The sequence below is a fragment of the Leptonychotes weddellii genome, chromosome 13, assembly GCF_054177405.1.
Source record: "Leptonychotes weddellii isolate Sample4059 chromosome 13, ASM5417740v2, whole genome shotgun sequence".
NCBI classification, from domain to species: domain Eukaryota; kingdom Metazoa; phylum Chordata; class Mammalia; order Carnivora; family Phocidae; genus Leptonychotes; species Leptonychotes weddellii.
The window spans coordinates 76,020,042-76,039,335 of record NC_138381.1 but is presented as its reverse complement, the minus strand read 5'-3'; the positions used below and the strand labels follow the sequence as shown (position 1 = coordinate 76,039,335).

Below are 19,294 nucleotides of genomic sequence, written 5' to 3'. Positions count from 1 at the left end.
GCATCTGCCTTCGGCTCAGGTCATGATCCCAGGGTCCTGGGATCAAGCCCCGCATCAGGCTCCCTGCTCGGCGGGGAGTCTGCTTCTCCCTCTGACCCTCCCCTCTCTCATGTACTCTCTCTCATTCTCGCTCTCTCAAATGAATAAATAAATCTTTAAAAAAAAAAAAAAAGTGGGACTTCAGGGTGCCTGGGTGGCTCAGTCGTTAAGCGTCTGCCTTCGGCTCAGATCATGGTCCCGGGGTCCTGGGATCAAGCCCCGCATCAGGCTCCCTGCTCTGCGGGAGGCCTGCTTCTTCCTCTCCCACTCCCCCTGCTTGTGTTCCTGCTCTCGCTGTCAAATAAATAAATAAATAAATCTTTAAAAAAAAAAAAAAGTAGGACCTCATTTTAACTGCTCCCAAACAATCTCTTCCAAACTTGAAGAGATTACCCCTAAGTCTAGAACCATAAAATTGGGGCTTTAAACTCATGTTTGTTTCTGATTTGATGAACTCCCTTACCTTTCCAAATTTATTAGTCTACCTGACCACAGTGCCTTGCCTGAAGAGAGGGATCTAACTCACACCTAGGATTCTGGTCCTTAATACACCTTGTAGTTTCATTTTCAACACATTTCCTGATTACGATCTGTCGCTCTGTTGGCCGTCCCACTTAAAACAAGCAGCTGTCTTCCCAAATGGTCCTGACTCCTTTCTTCCCCCACTTGGTTTCTGTAATCAGAATTTTGCTGAGGAATTGGTTATCCGTGGTACCCTGGCCTGTGGTGGCATTTGGTTGGGTCACTAAGTATCAGAAATGGATCATTTAACAACCAAATTGGGCCATGGATCATCTCCTACTCCCCTTATCTTTTGGTTTGAATTGGGAACTTCTTCAAAGCAGAACTGGAATTTTGATGAAATTCTTTGACAATTGACGCTGGGCTGTTCGTGTTACCAGTCAAGTTCCTGAGAAGGGAATTCCTTTTTTTTTTCCCTCATTGTAGTAAGAAGATGCCTTATTATAATTGTTCAACTCAAGGTCCTCATAAATGCAAGTATCTGAAACACACTTCAAATTAGCTTAAGCAAAAAATGAAAAATCAAAAGTGAGGAAAGATACTGGAGTATCTCACAGAAACTGAGAGAGAGTTAAAGCAGGGTCAGGCAGCGCCAGGGGACAAGCTCACAAGCCTTCGTCCTGCTCTTAGCTGTGAACCTGACTTAACCTCTCCATACCTGTGTCTCTCCAGTCAGACTCTCACATGAGAGAATCTGACTGGTCCCAAACCACTCTCTATGAAAGAGTGATGAAGTCATGAAGATTCACACAACAGCGGTGCAAAGGGTATTTTAAAATTACTGTTTGGGGGGCATCTGGGTGGCTCAGTCGTTAAACGTCTGCCTTCGGCTCAGGTCATGATCCCAGGGTCCTGGGATCGAGCCCCGCATCAGGCTCCCTGCTCAGCGGGAAGCCTGTTTCTCCCTCTCCCTCTCTCCCTGCTTGTGATCCTGCTCTCACTGTGTCTCTCTCTGTCAAATAAATAAATAAAATCTTAAAAAAAAATAAAATAAAATTACTGTTTGGGTAAAGACATGCTCTCTGCCAGGTGTTCCTCAGATAACATTCCAGATCACTTTCCATGCCACTCATACACAGCATGTTTGGACTTTTTTTCAGTGGATCTCAGTTCTCTTGCTGCCATGTTATAAGACAGTCGTCCCAAAAGAATGGAAAAGTAATCAGTTGACCTTTGGAAGCCACACAGTTCACGTGCCCCAAACCCATTTGGATGTGGACCTCCAGATGTGAGTTTTAGAGCCCTTCAGAAGGTCTTCCTGGAGAATTAAAGTCTTTGTAATTTTATATATTGCTTCATAAATTTGGGGCAAAGAAATACTCTTCAGCAGGCTTAGCTGCAGAAATACCTAGCCATGACATTCTGTTCACTAAGTTTTGTGTCTTCTACGACAAATGAAACATGACTATTTTGCAACTGGTGTTGTTGCTATTTTCTTGGAGCTCAAATTTAAGATTTGGCCACCTTGTCTCTTTAGGGCATTACAAATGTCAGGCTTGACCTATAGTCCACAATCCCACGGCCCTGGCAAATGAAAGGCAAGCACTTCTATGCTCTTAACAAATATTGATATACTCAGTGTTCTGGCCACACCCACAGAGGGATTTACAACCATCAACAGGTATTGGGAAAGGTACATGACGTTCCCTATACAATCGAAAAGAAGAAAAAGTGAGTTGACCTACTGATGTCATGAGGTTGAAAAACTGGGTTCCTTTTCAACATGTTTACAAAATATCCCTCCTGTTGATTATGATACTTGAATAAGAAAATGGTACTGATGATCTGCTTTTTTTTTTAAATTAAAAACATTTTTTTAAGTAATCTCTATACCCAACATGGGGCTCAAACTCACAACACTGAGCTCAAGAGTCCCATGCTCTAGGGACTGAGCCTGCCAGGCTCCCCTGCTTTTGGAAAGCAACATGAGGCAAAGACAGACCCACAATAAGAGAAACATTGCTTTCATCAGCATCATCATTTGATTGCCACCAGTATATCTAAGACTTACTCACCTGTCAGACACTGAGTGAAGTATTTTATGTGGGTAATCTCACTTCATCCTCCCAATAACTTCATAGGGGAGGTGCTATTTCCATTTCGCAGGTAAGGAACTGAGGCTCAGAGAGTTTGAATAGTTTGCCTGAAGTCAACAGTCTATGAGTGAGGGACCAAGAGAACAGAGGCCAGAGGTCTGACTCCAGAGTCTTTACCTTTAAAGTTCTGAAAAAATGCAAAATAAGAGATAAGCAATGTGAACTGAAGAAGGTAGGGTGAATACCTTGACACATTTGGGGTCAATATTCCCAGAACTTTCCAGGCTGCCCAACAACTTAGGCACCCAGGCACCTCCCAGGTCCAAGCTGAGATCATGTACTTAAGCTGCCCAGCACAGTACCTTGCGCATGGAAGGTGCTCTAGACATCAGTTTCTGTTCTCAAAGCTAATTAGTGATTGGCCCCTTCCTTCCTTTTTGAAGGCCCTTCTTGTCTTTCTAAAGAAGCTACCATTTCATAAGGAGGCAGATCAAGGATATTCACTGTAACACCATTTGTAATAGTGAAAGAAAAAACAAAAAAAGGAAAAAAGAGGAAACAACCTAGGTGTCCATTAGTAAGGGAAGAGATACATAGGGATACAGGCTCCCAGTGGAATACTAAGTAGCAGTGAAAAAAAAAGAACCAGAGGTAGAGTTGTATCAGCAGGACTGAATCTTGAGCATAATATCTAAAGCAAAAACCAAGCTGTCAAAAGATACATTCAGGGGTGCCTGGGTGTATCGACTCAGGTCATGATCCCAGAGTCCTGGGATCGAGCCCCTCATCAGGCTCCCTACTCAGCGGGGAGTCTGCTTCTCCCTCTCCCTCTGCCTCTCCCCCTGCTCACGGTCTCTCTCTCTCTGTATCTCTGTGTCTCAAATGAATAAATAAAATCTTGAAAAAAAATTACATACTGTACAATCCCATTTACGTAACATTCTTAAAATGATTAAATTATAAAGAAGAACAGATCAGTGGTTGCTAGAAGTTAGGGAAAGGGCGATAGGCCTGGTAGAGCGTGAGGATGTTTCTTTAGGGTGAGAGCCATTTGTATCCTGAACATGGTGGTGGTTATACAAAAATCTATGTATGTCTGGGGCACCTGGGTGGCTCAGTCTGTTAAGTGTCTGACTCTTGATCTCAGCTTGGGTCTGAGAGAGCAAGAGAGCACAAGCAAGGGGAGGAGCAGAGGGAGAAGGAGAAGCAGGCTCCCCGCTGAGCAGGGAGCCCAATGTGGGGCTGGATCCCAGGATCCCGAGATCATGACCTGAGCCAAAGGCAGATGCTTAACCAACTGAGCCACCCAGGCGCCCCTGAATTTTTATTCTTTATGAGCATTAGGGTATATGTACACACATGTGTGCATGCTTAGGTCAACTGACGACTTCAGCTACCACCCATTCTGTTGATGAGGCCTCCATCTGACCAGATTCAGCTTATCCTCCACCTTCTTTTGCATCCCTGCCCCCAGATGCCCTTTATGTTTTAAAGATTTTATGGCTCGCCATTTGGGAAACAGATAAAAGGTAACCAAAAATAAGCTTGTTTATAAAAAAAAAAGTAATAAGATTAAAAATTCTCACAAAACGGCCATGGAAAACTTTATGCTGCCTGGAAGAAGCCGGACAAAAAAGGCCCACATACTGTATGATTCCATTTATATGAAATGTCCAGAACAGGCAAATCCACAGAGACAGAAGGTAGAGTGGTGTGGTGGCTGCCAGGGGCTGGGGGAGGGGAGAATGGGGAGCGACTGCTAACCGGTGTGGGGTCTCCTTTTGGGGTGATGAAAATGTTTGGGAACAAGACAGAGTGTCTGCTGCACAGCATTGAATGTACTAAATGCCACCACATGGTTACGTTATGTGAATTTCACCTGACTGAAACTAACAAAAAATGGGTGGGAGCAGAATCTGTAGAGTAACTGTCCCTGCTTCTAGTTCATCCTCGCTCCTATCCCTCACTTCTCCATCTGTCCCTGGTTCTCTCCTGTGTCAGGCAAGACCTCTGCCCCAGAGACACTGAAGGGGAAGTTAGGACAGGATATTAAGTATGAGCCAGAATCTACTGTGATTGCTGGTAACCTCTAGATTGGGTGATTCTCATGTAACCGTTTTCCTTACTCTTGCAAACTCTTGGAGTGCGACATGGAGCCAGAGCATCTGACTGAACTGCTTTGTTGAAATCCTAACCCCCAGCACCTTCGAATGTGACAGTATTTGGAGATAGGTTCTTTATTTTTCTTTATTTTTATTTTCTTAAGATTTTATTTATTTAGGGCGCCTGGGTGGCTCAGTTGGTTAAGCGACTGCCTTCGGCTCAGGTCATGATCTCAGGGTCCTGGGATCGAATCCCTCATTGGGCTCCCTGCTCAGCGGGGAGTCTGCTTCTCCTTCTCCCTCTGCCTGCCACTCCCCCTGCTTGTGCTTTCTCTCTCTCTCTGTCAAATAAATAAATAAAATCTTTTTTTAAATGTACACATGTGACTTTTTTTTTAAAGATTTTATTTATTTGACAGAGAGAGCGAGAGAGCCCAGGCAGGGGAGCAGCAGAGGGAGAGAGGGGAGCAGGTCCCCCACTGAGCAGGGAGCCTGATGCGGGGCTCGATCCCAGGACCCTGAGATCATGACCTGCCAAAGGCAGACGCTTAACCGACTGAGCCACCCATGTGCCCCCACATGTGACATTTTAAATCTAAATGGAGCAGAATACACTGGGATTTGTGGAACAGGGAAGGACTCCTAAAACCAAGCAAAGATCCTCCAAGGGAATTCTTACAAATACTAGATTATCTCAGCCAAAACTGAGAGAGCAAGGTGCGGAGAGCATAAAGAGTGTCATGAGTCTCAGTAGGAAACACACATGGGGAAGGAAAGATGAGGAAGTGAAACTGTTCTAAAGGTCTCATCCTACTGGGTGAGGGAGAAGAGGAGGAAATAAATCAAGGAAATGGTTAGTTATGTGCCTCTGATTATGGGAGCAGGGAAGTTCATCACGGAAGAGATACGGGGATCTTAACCAAGCCAGGGAACTCAGAAGCCAGGAAAGAAAAGATGGATATATTTCACTATGTAAACTTTAAAATGTTCTGTGTGACAAAGGATACCATAAATACGGCAAGTTCAAGTGATGGAGCTGGAAAAACATTTGTAATATAAATAACTGTCAGCTACTGGAATTGGCTTATGATGTGCCCAGCACCATTCCGTTGACTCTACGTGTATTAACAGTTTTGTGTCTACAGCATGCTATGAAGCAGGAATGGTGAAGACAATGATGATCACTCTTTTTTTTTTTCCTTTGGGGAGGGGCAGGGGCAGAGGGAGAGGGAGAGAGAGAATCCCAAGCCGAATCCACGCCCAGCACCGAGCCAATGCAGGGCTCGATCTCATGACCCTGAGATCATGACCTGAGCTGAAATCAAGAGTCAGATGCTTAACCGACTGAGCCACCCAGACACCCTGATGATCACTACTTTATTGATGAGTAAACTGAGGCCTAACAAGGTTAAACAATTGGCCGAGGTCACATGGCCTGTCGGGGCCTGAGTTCCGACGCGACCCTTGGCAGCCCTATCCAGAAAACAATGGCCAAATGGACGCTATATAAAGAGCTTTACAAATTGACCTGAACAAGACCAACAACCACTACAGAAACAGATTTAGATTATAGATAGACTGTTCATAGAAGAGCAAAATGAAATGGCTAGCAAATGTACAAAAACACCCTCAATTTCAACAGTGGTCAGAAAAATGCAAATTAAAGAAGCAATAAGACATGAGACTGACACAAACGGAGAAGAGAGATCTTGTCAAATGCTGGCAGGAATGTGGAGGAAAGGGCGCTCTCCCGCATGTGGTGCTTACAGCCATTTGGGAAAGCTATCTGGCAACGTCTGTTAAAATTAAAATTAAACATACCCTTTCACCCACTGATCCCACTCCTGGGAATCTGGCCCAAAGAAATAAAAACACTAATACTCAAGGACAAGGATGTTTATTGGAGCATTGTTTTTTCGTGGCAGAAAACCTGTCACAAAGTGAATCCCCATTAAAAGGAAAGGGGATCCATTGCCTGAATTATGTTACATCCACTGTATACACATTTCAATAAAATAAAATCAATCAGGGTCAGCAACATGGCAGCCCACTGGCCCAAAGGGCTGGCTAATGTGCTTTTCGTGAGCCGGCAGTGTTTTTATAAATTCCTGCAGGCTTCTGAGTCTGTGACCCCCTGCAAATATTTCCATTAGACACAGAGCCTGCCCTCCATAGGGTCATGGTACATAAACAAATACATGGTGTATGTGTGGTATTAGCATTTCATGGTGGGTGGAGGGGAGGTTGGCAAGCAAGTGGAGGGATCAGAGAACTCTGCTATGTTGCTGGTGAGATGTACAGCGGTGCAGCCGCTGTGGAAAACAGTTTGGGAATTCCTCAACAGGTGAAACATAGAGGTACCATATGACCCAGCATTGCCACTCCTGCAAACATATCCAAAAGAATTGAAAACGGGTGTTCAAACAAAAACTTGAACACAATATTCACACCAACACTATTCACGACAGCCAAAAGGTGAAAACAACCCAAATGCCCATCAGTGATAAATGGATCAACAGATGTGGTCCATCTGTACAACGGAATACAATTCAGCCATAAAAAGGAGTGAGGCACTGACCATGGCACAATGTGGATGCACCTTGAAGACACGATGCTGAATGAAAAGACGCCAGACACAGAAGGTTCCATATTGTTTGGGTCCATTTATAGGAAATCTCCAGAACAGGTCAATCCATAAAGACAGAAAGCCGATTAGAGGGGTCGCTAGGGGCTGGGGGTGGGCGCAGGGGGAATGACTTTTCAGTGGGTATGGAGTTTCTGTTGGGGGTGATGAAAATGTCTTGGAACTGGGTAGGGTGAAATGGCTGCACAACATGGCGAATGTACTTAATGCCACTTTATTTTTTATTTTAAAGATTTTTATTTTTGTTTGACAGAGAGAGAGAGCACAAGCAGCGGTGGCAGCAGGCAGAGGGAGAGGGAGAAGCAGGCTTCCCGCCGAGCAGGGAGCCCGATGCAGGGCTCGATCCCAGGACCCCGGGATCATGACCTGAGCCGAAGGCAGATGCTTAATGACTGAGCCACCCAGGCGCCCCTAATTTTATTTTCTTTAAGGAAAGGCAGACTACCACATGCAGCACCTCCTTTGGATGGGTCTGGAGTCTTGGAAGCTTGATTACCATACACTCTCCTGCAAGTGGACCTTGAGAGCTTGTTTGAAGGCTCTAGCTGGGGATATCATTGGGTATAATAGTCATTATCCAATTGTAGTAGGTTGAATGGTGACCCCAAAAAAGATATGTTCCCCCAGCCTAACCCCAGGCACCTTATTTATGAATATGACCTATTTCGGAAAAAGGTCTTTGCAGATATAATTAAATTTAGGTCAACAACATGAAATCATCCTGGACTACCTGGATGGGTCCCAAATCCAATCACAGTGCCCTTATAGTAGACACACAAAGAGGAGAGACACAGAGGAGAAGGTGACATGAAGACAGAGGCAGAGAGTGGAGTGAGGCAACCACAAGCCAAAGAATGCCTGGAGCCACCGGAAGCTGGAAGAGGCACGGCGGGATTTTTCCTTAGAATCTCTGGAAGGAGTATGACCTGCCAAAACCTCAATTTCAGATTTCTGGCTTCCAAAACTGTGAAAGAATAAATTTCTGTTGTTTTAAGCCACCCAGTGTGTAGTAATTTGTAACAGCAGCCCTAGGAAACAAATATGCCAGAATAGAGTGCCTTTTTAAGCAAAACTTATATACCAGGCCACCTCAGGGGCTGCCGGTCAGCCAATGGATGATCCCCGGGCATGCGTACCAATAGCTGTTCTAATCAGCTGTAGCCAGAATGCAGACAAGACATGGTATTTGGGCCACAGACTTCTCTTCCAGCATAACACAGAGAAGAGTGACACAAGGGATTCCAATTCAGTTTTTAAAACTTCCCTGCTCTGGGATTTATGGGTATAAAACAATCATTCGTCTTCAAACTTAGTTTGACTTTTCTCATGAACATTAAGCTGAAAATAAATAGATGCCCATTGTGCTCCAAATAGTGTCCCTGGAGTCTGCCCTTGGCCTTGCTGGCCTATTAAGGGACTTCCTTGACATCTTGCTGTAACCGCTTTCCCCAAGCCACCACATTAGGGGAGAACTTGCAGCCTAACAGGTCTATTGTCAGGGAGGGTCTGATCAGAATGCTTCCTCTCTTCTGTACTTTCATAGGACCCTGGGGTTTTTCTTCTTCGTAGCATTTATCATAACGTGGATTAAGTAATTATCTGCACAATTACTTGTTTAGCTTCAGTCTCGTCCACCACACTGGAAGCCCCGTGAGGGCCGGAGCTGTGTGTCTCTGGCTTGCTATCATTTCCACAGCGTCTTGCATACTGCCTGACACCTAGTAGGTACACCACACACATTCGTGGAATAGAGGAATAAACGACTTCCATATCACAGTGGTGGAGGCAAAGGCAAATCTGGGTATACAAACCAAAATCGAGAAGACAATTAAATCGATGAAACACATTCTCCTTTGAAGCACACCCCCAGGGTCTCTACAAGGGTACCACAGGCAAGGCACACTCTGGATCCACCAGGGTCCTTCCTCTAGTATTTTTAAGGTCTTCTACTTCACATGCCCTTGATCCTCTGGCTGTTTGTTATGACTCTAGTTCCCACACTTCTTCATTAAGACAACTGTTTATAGAACAGACAATCCCTGAAGGAAAGGTTGCTTGGCAGCTAGAACAGAGAAGTTCACACCCTTGAACGGGATATAGATTTGCTCTAATATTATTGAGAGGAGTGGTTGGCAGAGAACTTGCTACCTGCGTCATGGTGTCCGTGCTCACAGTCACCACCTTCTGCAAATGGCCTTCCTCCCAGTGTCCGTGTCCTTCAGAGGTCACTGGGTTGAAAGCCAGCTCAAGGGTGTGAATCTTGTGAGGTTAAGCCAATCATGGTGGTCTTATTCTCCTTGCCAAGACATTGCTGTAGGTACGGAGCAGTGACACAGTTCTGACCAGTACGATGTGAGGGGGAACCTTCTAGGGACACTTCTCTGAAAATTTCCCAGCAATGCCATTGCTGGGTATATGCCCCCAAAAATTGAAAATCAGTTACTCAAACAAATACATGTCTAAGCACGTTCATGGCAACGTTATTCACAATAGCCAAAAGGTGGAAATAACCCAAATGTCCATCAACAGTTTGATGGATAAACAAAGGGTGGTGGATCCATACAATAGAATATCATAAAAAGGAATGACATGCTGTTACAAGCCACGTTATGGATGAACCACGGGAACATTAGACCAAGTGAAGAAAGCCACAGAGAGGGCCTCATATTGTATGATTCCAATTTTATGAAATATCTAGAATACGCACATCCTTAGAGACAGAAGGTAGATCCCTGGTTGCCCAGGGATCAGGGAGGGAGGAATGGGGAGTGACTGTTTAGTGGGAATGGAGGTCTCCTTTGGGGGAGATGAGCATATTTTGGGACTAGAGAGAGGTGGTGGTTGCACAACATTGTGAATATACCAAATGCCACCTTTAAAGAAGGTTAATTTTATGTTGTGTGAATTTCACCTCAATAAAAAAAAAGGATTTTGGGGGAAAAAAAGACTTTTGAAAATTCTTGCCTAGGGATGTAATGCTTGGAGCAGCTGAGCCCTTTTGCATTGTGAAGAGACAAACTAAGGACAAGCCAGCACAGTAGAGGATGGCCAAGTGGAAAAATGGAAAGAATCTGAGCCCTTGATTACATCATTGGCAAGTTGGGGGAACTTGGTCTCTATCTAGACTTCTGATTATGCAAGATATAAATGCCCTCTTTGCTTCCAGCCACATCTGGTTGGGTTTTCTATGACTTGTAGCCAAAGTCAGTATAGACTTCAAGGTTCTGAAAAAGCAAGGCAAAGACATTAATTTTATCCAAATGGGAGCAAGAATCACAAGACTAATAGTGGCCACCTTCACACACTTTATTGGTGCTCTCATGGGAGAGAAAAGATGACATCACGCATTCCTACGGCCAACGTGAAAGAAACACACCTCTTCAGCTTGTAGGTAAATAGCAAATGATGACAAATTCTTGAGAGCAGTTAATCCTCAGGGTTAGACAGAGAGAGAGTGTGTATGTGTGTTCCTCAAGATGAACCCCAATCTCATCCTCCCTGTTGCCTCTAGCCAATCTTAGTATTTCAAGAACAGGATGGACTAGATTTAGGTGCAATCTTGAAATAATTACAGTTGTCGGCTGTGAGCACAACAGGCAAGATGGAACCACGGGCCACGCTGTGGTGTTTGTGTGGCTTCTCTTGGGATTTGAGAGCTTAGCATCTAACACTGACACGTGACCAAGCCTCATCAAAAACTCAGGCTTTCTCTTTCCAATCTATGTGGTGAAGGTGAACACTTCCCTTTTGAAAAACAGGTTGACTTTTCTGCATCACTAGGTTGTGACCTGGGGAAAGCAGTGAGAGATAAGTAGTCCTGTCTCCACCGTCTTTCCTTCACTTTCCCATGGTTCTAGAAAGTCCTGGCATCGCCACCTTAGAAGGTTCCTGCTGGACTCCACACATAGAAAGCTTTCAGGAAAAGGATAATGCAGCTGGGTAGGCTTTTATAAGGGCATTTAAGGGCTAATATTAGGGATTAGTACTTGAAGGGTTGTTGGATTTGATCTGGCTCTTCCATAGTTCTTGGCACCTAGTCCTAAGTCATTGTGTAATGTGTAAACTATGAAAATAAATGACTTAAGTTGCCTACCATAAAAACCTGTTTCACAGCTGATGGATTAAAGGAAATAGGTCCTTTGCCATGCTGATTGAGAGGCTACATTTGTCTATAAGGATTGCAGGGAAATAGCAATGATGAAAAATGAATTAAGTTTTATCCCTCCGAGAATATCTGATAGGGATGTGGCATTACATTTCTCCCTGTTTTCACACCGCGATTTTTTTTTTTTTTAATTCAGCTAGGAATTCAGATGGTCAATGGGTCTTGTCTATAAAGAGGTTGAGTTGTTGATTCAAGAAGTCTTCAATTGCCTGGAATGTGAGGTATTTACAAAACAATGGGTAAGTGTGCTAAAATAAAAGGAAACAAAACACAAAATCTTGCTGACCTTCAGAGGACTGCCTGCAGGAGGTCACTGAGTTCTTGGAGTTAAATATAGACCATTGGGGACGTCCTGGGGGGTTTGCCTGGGAGCCAGCTTCAAAGAAAGGAAGGGGATAGAGAAATAAAAAAGATTGTTCTTTGAGAATTGTCCTTCTGGTTACTCTTACCCACTTTTTTTCTTTTTTTAAAGATTTTATTTATTTATTTGACAGCGAGAGACACAGCAAGAGAGGGAACACAAGCAGGGGGAGTGGGAGAGGGAAAAGCAGGCTCCCCGCAGAGCAAGGAGCCCGATGCGGGGCTCGATCCCAGGACCCTGGGAACATGACCTGAGCCGAAGGCAGATGCTTAACAACTGAGCCACCGAGGCGCCCCATCTCTTACCCACTTTTGAAACCTGTTGATTCCTTAGCTTTCCTATAGATTCGGTAGTGGGGTAATTAAAATGCACATGACATTGGTTCACAGGGCAAAAATGACAGGACCCAGAGCAGAGGGCTAGGTTCTGTTTTAAAAACCTGAAACGGGGCACCTGGTGGCTCAGTCGTTAAGCGTCTGCCTTCGGCTCAGGTCATGATCCCGGGGTCCTGGGATCGAGCCCTGCATCGGGCTCCCTGCTCAGCGGGAAGCCTGCTTCTCCCTCTCCCACTCCCCCTGCTTGTGTTCCCTCTCTCTCTGTGTCTCTCTCTTCAAATAAATTAAAAAAAAAACCAAAAAACATAATTATTTAAAAAATAAAAAAATAAAAACCTGAAACACTGAAATCTGTAATCATCAAGGAGGAAACATGCATGGTTTATTAATTAGAATCAGGGATGAAAATAAGTAAAGATATAGTCATAAAAATCCAAAGAAAGGAGGTTATGATCACCTTTCAAAAGAATATGGTTCCTGGGGCGCCTGGGTGGCTCAGTTGGTTAAGCGACTGCCTTCAGCTCAGGTCATGATCCTGGAGTCCCGGGATCGAGTCCCGCATCGGGCTCCCTGCTCGGCAGGGAGTCTGCTTCTCCCTCTGACCCTCCTCCCTCTCGTGCTCTCTGTGTCTCATTCTCTCTCTCTCAAATAAATTAAAAAAAAAAAAAGAATATGGTTCCTGGGGTGTCCAGGTGGCTCAGTGGATTAAGCGTCTGCCTTCAGGTCAGGTCATGATCCCAGGAGTCCAGTGTCGGTCTCCCTGCTCTGCAGTGAGTCTGCTTCTCTTCCTCTCCCTCTGCTCCCCGCCACCTCGTGTGTGTGTGTGTGTGTGTGTGTGTGCGCGCGCGCGAGCATGTGTGCACTCATACTGTCTCAAATAAATAAATAAATCTTTAAAAAAAAGAATATGGTTCCTAATGTGAGGAACAAAGGCAAAAAACCTGCAGCCCACGGACAAATACTTGAGGCACGCAGAGTAGGACTTATCTCCAGGAATTCCCAACTGTCTTAATGTTAATGCCTTGCTAGAAGGAAAAGGACCTTAGCTTAACAATAACTAGGCCTCCGGAATCCTGTGAGTCTTCTTTAACATATGAAAGTCCTTTTGGAAACTTCCCTTTGTCTTTACCTCCCCCAACTCCAAAGTATATAATCAGTTGCTCCTTACAAGCCCACAGGTCCTGTCCCCATGCTTTAATAAAAACACCTTTTTGCACTGAAAACAGCTCAAGAATTCTTTCTTGGCCGTTGGCTCTGAACCCCAACATTTCCCATCAGTTCCTATATTGTTCAGCCCTAAAAAGGAAGGAGACACCTGTTACAACATGGATGAACCTGGAGGACGTTGTGCTGAGGGAAATAAGTCAGTCACAAAAGGACATGTACTGCATGATTTCACACATGAGAAGTCTGTTGTGTAGTCAAATTCACTGAGACAGAAAGCAGAATGATGATTCCTAATGTGAAATGTTGAGGTTCGAGAGTGAATGGTCAAGAAAGAATTCCTGAGATGTCTTCGGTGCAAAAAAGCAGCACGGGGACAGGACCCGTGGGCAGAAGAGCTGCCCTGGGGTTGGGAGGGGTGACTGATAATATACTTTTTTAATTAGTGGGGCTTAGGGAGAGCCCAAGTCTCTAAGGAATTTGGAAGCAAGGTTTCCAGGACCTTGAGGAGTCATTTACTACTGTCTATTAAAACCTTAGTCAGGAGACCCTTCAGATATATATCGGTGGCCATATGCTTGGGGGATGATTGTCAACGTATATCTTGGGGGTCAGGACAAAGGGAGTTTCCGAAGGGATTTTTATATGTTAAAGACTTGCAGGATCCTGGAGGTCTGGCTAATGCCATACATCCTTTTTGCGCTTAGCAAAGTATTAACATCGAGGCAGTTGAATTCCTGGAGGATGGTCACTCTGCCTGTCCCAAGTGTCCGTCAATGGGCTGCAAGTTATAAGTGATGTGGTTTTGGAATCTAGGTGAGGTGTGGTGGGGTGGGGTCCGGAGCCGACGGCCAAGAAAGAATTCTTGAGACGTCTTTGGTGCAAAATGGTGGTTTTATTAAAGTCGGGGGACAGAACCCCTGGGCAGAAAGAGCTGCTGCCCTGGGATTGTGAGGGGTGACTGATCATATACTTGGGAGTTGGGGGAGGTAAGGAAAAGGGAGGTTTTCAAAAGAACTTTCATATGTTAAAGACTCACAGGATACTGGAGGCCTTGCCATTGTCAAGTTAAGGTTGGTTTTCCCTCCAGCAAGACATTAAGATAGCTGGGAGTTTCCTGGAAGAATATCACACATGTCCTACCTGGGATTGTGGGGATGGGGGTTGCAGGGTGTCAGCTTGTGCTTTGTCCTCAGCTAGTCTTCTACTCCCTCATCACAAAGACGGAAGTAGACTTTGAGGAGCTTGTAGTGGGTTGAACAATGTCCACTCCAAGATTCATGACCATGTGGAATGTGACCCTATTTGGAAATTGGGTAAAGATTAAGATGAGATCCAATGACAAGTGTCCTTATAAGAGACAGAAAAGGACATTCAGAGACACACAAAGAAAGCCATGTGATGACGGAGGCAGAGACTGGAATAAAGAGGACACAAGCCAAGGACACCTGGAGCCACCGGAGGCCGGATTTTCCCTTAGAGCCTTTGGAGGGATCATGGCCCTGCCAACGCCTTGATTTTGGACTTCTGGCCCCCAGAGCTGTGAGAGAATAAATCCCTGTTTTGTTTGTTTGTTTAAGTAGGCTCAATGCCCAACGTGGAGCTCGAACTCACAACCCCCGAGGTCAAGAGTTGCACCCTCTACGGACTGAGCCAGCAGGGCACCCCAAATTCTCGCTGCTTTAAGGCTCTCGATTCATGGTAAATTTTTTTTTTTTTAAGATTTTATTTATTTATTTGACAGAGACACAGTGAGAGAGGGAACACAAGCAGGGGGAGTGGGAGAGGGAGAAGCAGGCTTTCCGCTGAGCAGAGAGCCCGATGCGGGGTTCGATTCCAGGACCCTGGGATCATGACCTGAGCCGAAGGCAGACGCTTAACAACTGAGCCACCCAGGCGCCCCTCATGGTAATTTGTTATGGTAGCCCTGGAAAGTAAGAGACATTCAGGGCAAACGGGAGAAACTGAATTTTCGACAACTGCCTTTCAAGAGACCTAACATAGGAGGCCAACAGAAAACGTGGCTAAGAGTATGGCTTGGTTTCTGACTCTCATCCTTCTGAGCCTTTCTTCCTTCACATTGAAGATCTCTTCATCTACCTTATGACCCTCACCACTTACCTTTTCTTTCCATCCTCACTGTCAGTGTCTCTTTTCCACCTCTAAGCCCAGAAGTAAAAATGAAAATCTAGAAAAGTCCCACCAGCAATCCAGATGAACCCAAAAGCATGTAACTTCCTTAGAAAAGGTGACCCGTTAATCCATGACTATGCAGAATTCTTACTTCCACATGGCAAACTTATAAATTTTTTATTTTTAAAAAGATTTATTTATTTATTTATTTATTTATTTATTTATTTATTTGAGAGTGAGAGCCCGTGAGCAAGGGGAGGAGCAGAGGGAGAAAGAATCTCAAGCAGACTCCCCGCTGAGCAAGGAGCCAGATGCCGGGCTCCATCTCACAACCTCAAGATCACGACCTGAGCCAAAATCAGGAGTCGGATGCTTAACTAATTGAGCAACCCAGGCACGCCTTGATTTTTATTTTTTTTTAATGTTTTTAATTTAAGTAATCTCTATACCCAGTGTGGGGCTTGAACTCATGACCCTGAACTCAACAGTTGCTTGACCTTCTGACTGAGCCAGCCAGGTGCCCCAAGAGTCTTTTTAAAAAAGAGGGTGAGAGGGATGCCTGGGTGGCTCAGTTGATTAAGCATCCAACGCTTGGTTTTGGCTCAGGTCGTGAGATCAAGCCCTGTGCTGGGCTCTGCTCTCAGCATGAAGTCTGCTTGTCTGCTCCCAACCCTCTTTTATTAATCAATCAATCAATCAATCAATCAAATCTTTTAAAAAAATTAAAAGAGAGCAAGAGAAGCCCGAGCAAATGCATTCATATCATTTGATGACAAAAGTTTTCCTACACATTCTTACACATTTGGCTTCTATGACCAAAAACAGCAACTACAGGACATGTGACATTATGGAGTGGGAAAGAGGAGAGGAAATTTTGTAAATTACTACTTCTTTTTTTTTTTTTTAAATATTTTATTTATTTATTTGACAGAGAGACACAGCGAGAGAGGGAACCCAAGCAGGGGGAGTGGGAGAGGGAGAAGCAGGCTTCCCGCGGAGCAGGGAGCCTGATGCGGGGCTCGATCCCAGGACCCTGAGATCATGACCTGAGCCGAAGGCAGACGCTTAACGACTGAGCCACCCAGGCGCCCCACTACTTCTTCTTTTTGATGACATAACAAAAAAGGCAAGCTGAGAGCAAAAGGTGACCTGACACTCTGCATACTCCCCCACCCCAAGGTGGAAGTGGGATATATGTGGCATTTCTCAGGTACTCACGACTGCCCAAGAACTAAGGAAGGAAAAAGCAAATGGTTAACTGATAAAGATCACAGTCACGAAGGACATAAGACTCCATCAGTTTGCAACTGTCTTAATGATTTACCAGAAAAGCACAATCTTGAGAATAGTCAGATCTCCAGCAACCTATAGATTCAATTTCCTGGAGCCCTAATGTCACCTTCCTCCTCCATATGATAAAAAAACCTATATAATCAGTCACTCTATACTTATAATGCAGCTTTTTCTGCCCACAGGTCCTGTCCCCGTGCTTTAATAAATTCACCTATTTGGCATGGAAAATGTCTCAAGAATTCTTTTTTGGCCATTTGCTTTGAGACCCAAACTCCAAATTACATTTTGAGGTATGAAATATAGTATGGATTATGAATAATATATCTTCCTAAGACTTAAAAAAAAATCAAGTCTATAAAAAGAACATTAGAAAAAGATGAGTTGGTAATAATCTTGGTTTTGAGGGGTGCCAGGGTGGCTCAGTTGGTTAAGCATCCAACTCTTAATTTCAGCTCAGATCATGATCTCAGGGTCAATGAGATGGAGCCCTGTGTCTGGCTCCAAGCTGAGCTTGAGTCTGCTTGAAATTCTGTCCCCCTCGTCCTCTGCTCCTTCCCCTGCTCATGCTCTCTTTCTCTCTCTAAAAATAAATCTTAAAAAAAAAAAATCTTAGGGGGGCGCCTAGGTGGCTCGGTCGGTTGGGTGTCCAACTCTTGATTTCGGCTCAGATCATGATCTCGGTCATAAGATCGAGCTCCACATTGCATCTGTGCTGGGCATGGAGTCTGCTTAAGATACTCTCTCTCTAAAATAAATATTATATTTTTTAAGATTTTATTTATTTGACAGAGAGAGAGAGAAAGCACAAGCAGGGGGAGTGGGAGAGGGAGAAGCAGGCTCCCCACTGAGCAGGGAGCCTGACATGGGGCTCGATCCCAGGACCCCGGGATCATGACCCGAGCCTAAGGCAGACGCTTAACCGACTGAGCCACCCAGATGCCTCATGATCATCGAGTCTTATCTGGTATCTTGGATAAGTCTGGGTATACATATTGGGAAAAAAGTTGAAAAAATCTAAAAGTACCAAGATGTTTCAAAAGCTATTGGATATGGTGATTTTTTTCATAATAGAAACAACCCAGATGTCCGTTAATGGACAAAATATGGTCTGTCCATAATAGAGAACGTTATTCTACCATAAAAAGGAATGAAGCAGTGACACATACTCCATGATGAACTTTGGAAGCAGCATGTGAAGTGAAAGAAACCAGGCACAAAAAGACACATATTGTAGGGCCCTATTTATAGGAAATGTCCAGAATAGGTAAATCCATAGAGATGATGGTTGCTTTGGAGAAGGCTAGGGTTGGCGGGGGGAAGTACAGGGCTAGCAGCTAAAGGATATAGAGTTTCTTTTAGAGGTGATGTAAATATTCTAAGATTGACTGTGATGATGGTTACATCCGTGAAACACCGAGTTGTACACTTTAAATGGGTGAGTTGTACGGTACCTGAACTAGATCTCAATAAAGCTTTTTTTAAAAAAACAGTAAGAGTAGTTATCCAGGGAAAGTCAGTTTCGAGGTCACATTCTTGAGTCCTACGAACATTGGAAGGAGAGGATTGCTCTAGAAATTTCTGTTTTCCCTTTAGAAAATATTCAGCTTTTGTTGGGTCTAGAAGCACATGCTCTTGTTTTCTGGGTGTTTTCAAACATGTAAAGAACGCCAGACAACACCACCACCACTTTGTCTTTCTCTAATGTTTTGTAGAGTTTCTGGTAAGACTTAGCTGTTTTGAGTTAACATTTAGACTCATTTCGAGGGATCCAATGTGTTAACATAAAAACTGCAAACAGGTTCCAAATCTCTGGGCCCCAGAAGACACATTAGAAAGAAGACTGATTGGGGCGCCTGGGTGGCTCAGTCATTAAGCGTCTGCCTTCGGCTCAGGTCATGGTCCCAGGGTCCTGGGATCGAGCCCCGCGTCAGGCTCCCTGCTCCGCGGGGAGCCTACTTCTCCCTCTCCCTCTGCCCCCGCTTGTGTTCCCGCTCTTGCTAACTCTCTGTCAAATAAATAAATAAAATCTTAAAAAAAAAAAAAAAAAGAAAGAAGACTGATTATCCTACATTTTTCCAGGCCAGCATTTCTATCCAGAAGGGAGGGGAGGGAGAGCACTCCACTAACAAAATTCTCTACTCCAAGTAGTCAAAGCAATGAAAACTTAGCCACCTCGTTCAAAGCAAGAGAAGAATGAAAGTCTGGGCGTGAGTCATGAGAATATAGTAGGACATTTACTCATTCAGTTGTTGCTAACTTCCCCCTTTCTGTATAACAAGGTGCTATCACATGTTCATGTTAATAAATTAGCTACCCATTTTCAGGGTAAAATACATTCAAGGAAGGAATTTTACCCTGAAAATGGGTAGCTAATTTATTTCATACATATTTATTAAGTCTATTATATGAGACTCTATTTTAGAGTTTGGGGACGACATGATGAGTAGTGAGACAATCAATAAACCCGTCAACCATAACTTTGGATTGCTTTAAGAAGTAA

The 19,294-nt window shown here is 44.3% G+C and overlaps 1 long non-coding RNA gene across 2 annotated transcripts in view; it reads left to right on the top strand.

The window, feature by feature from the left end:
* The first annotated feature begins 1,529 nt into the window (after nucleotides 1-1,529).
* The window catches only part of LOC145716869 (uncharacterized), a 25,871-nt gene continuing 8,106 nt past the window's right edge, over nucleotides 1,530-19,294 (top strand). Inside the window, exons 1-3 of one of the 2 annotated variants that reach the window (XR_014139825.1) lie at nucleotides 1,530-1,789; nucleotides 11,645-11,747; nucleotides 14,952-15,069. This is a non-coding gene — a long non-coding RNA (uncharacterized LOC145716869). Of the gene's footprint in view, nucleotides 1,790-11,644; nucleotides 11,748-14,948; nucleotides 15,070-19,294 lie in introns of both variants that reach the window. The other variant, XR_014139824.1, reaches the window with a different exon arrangement.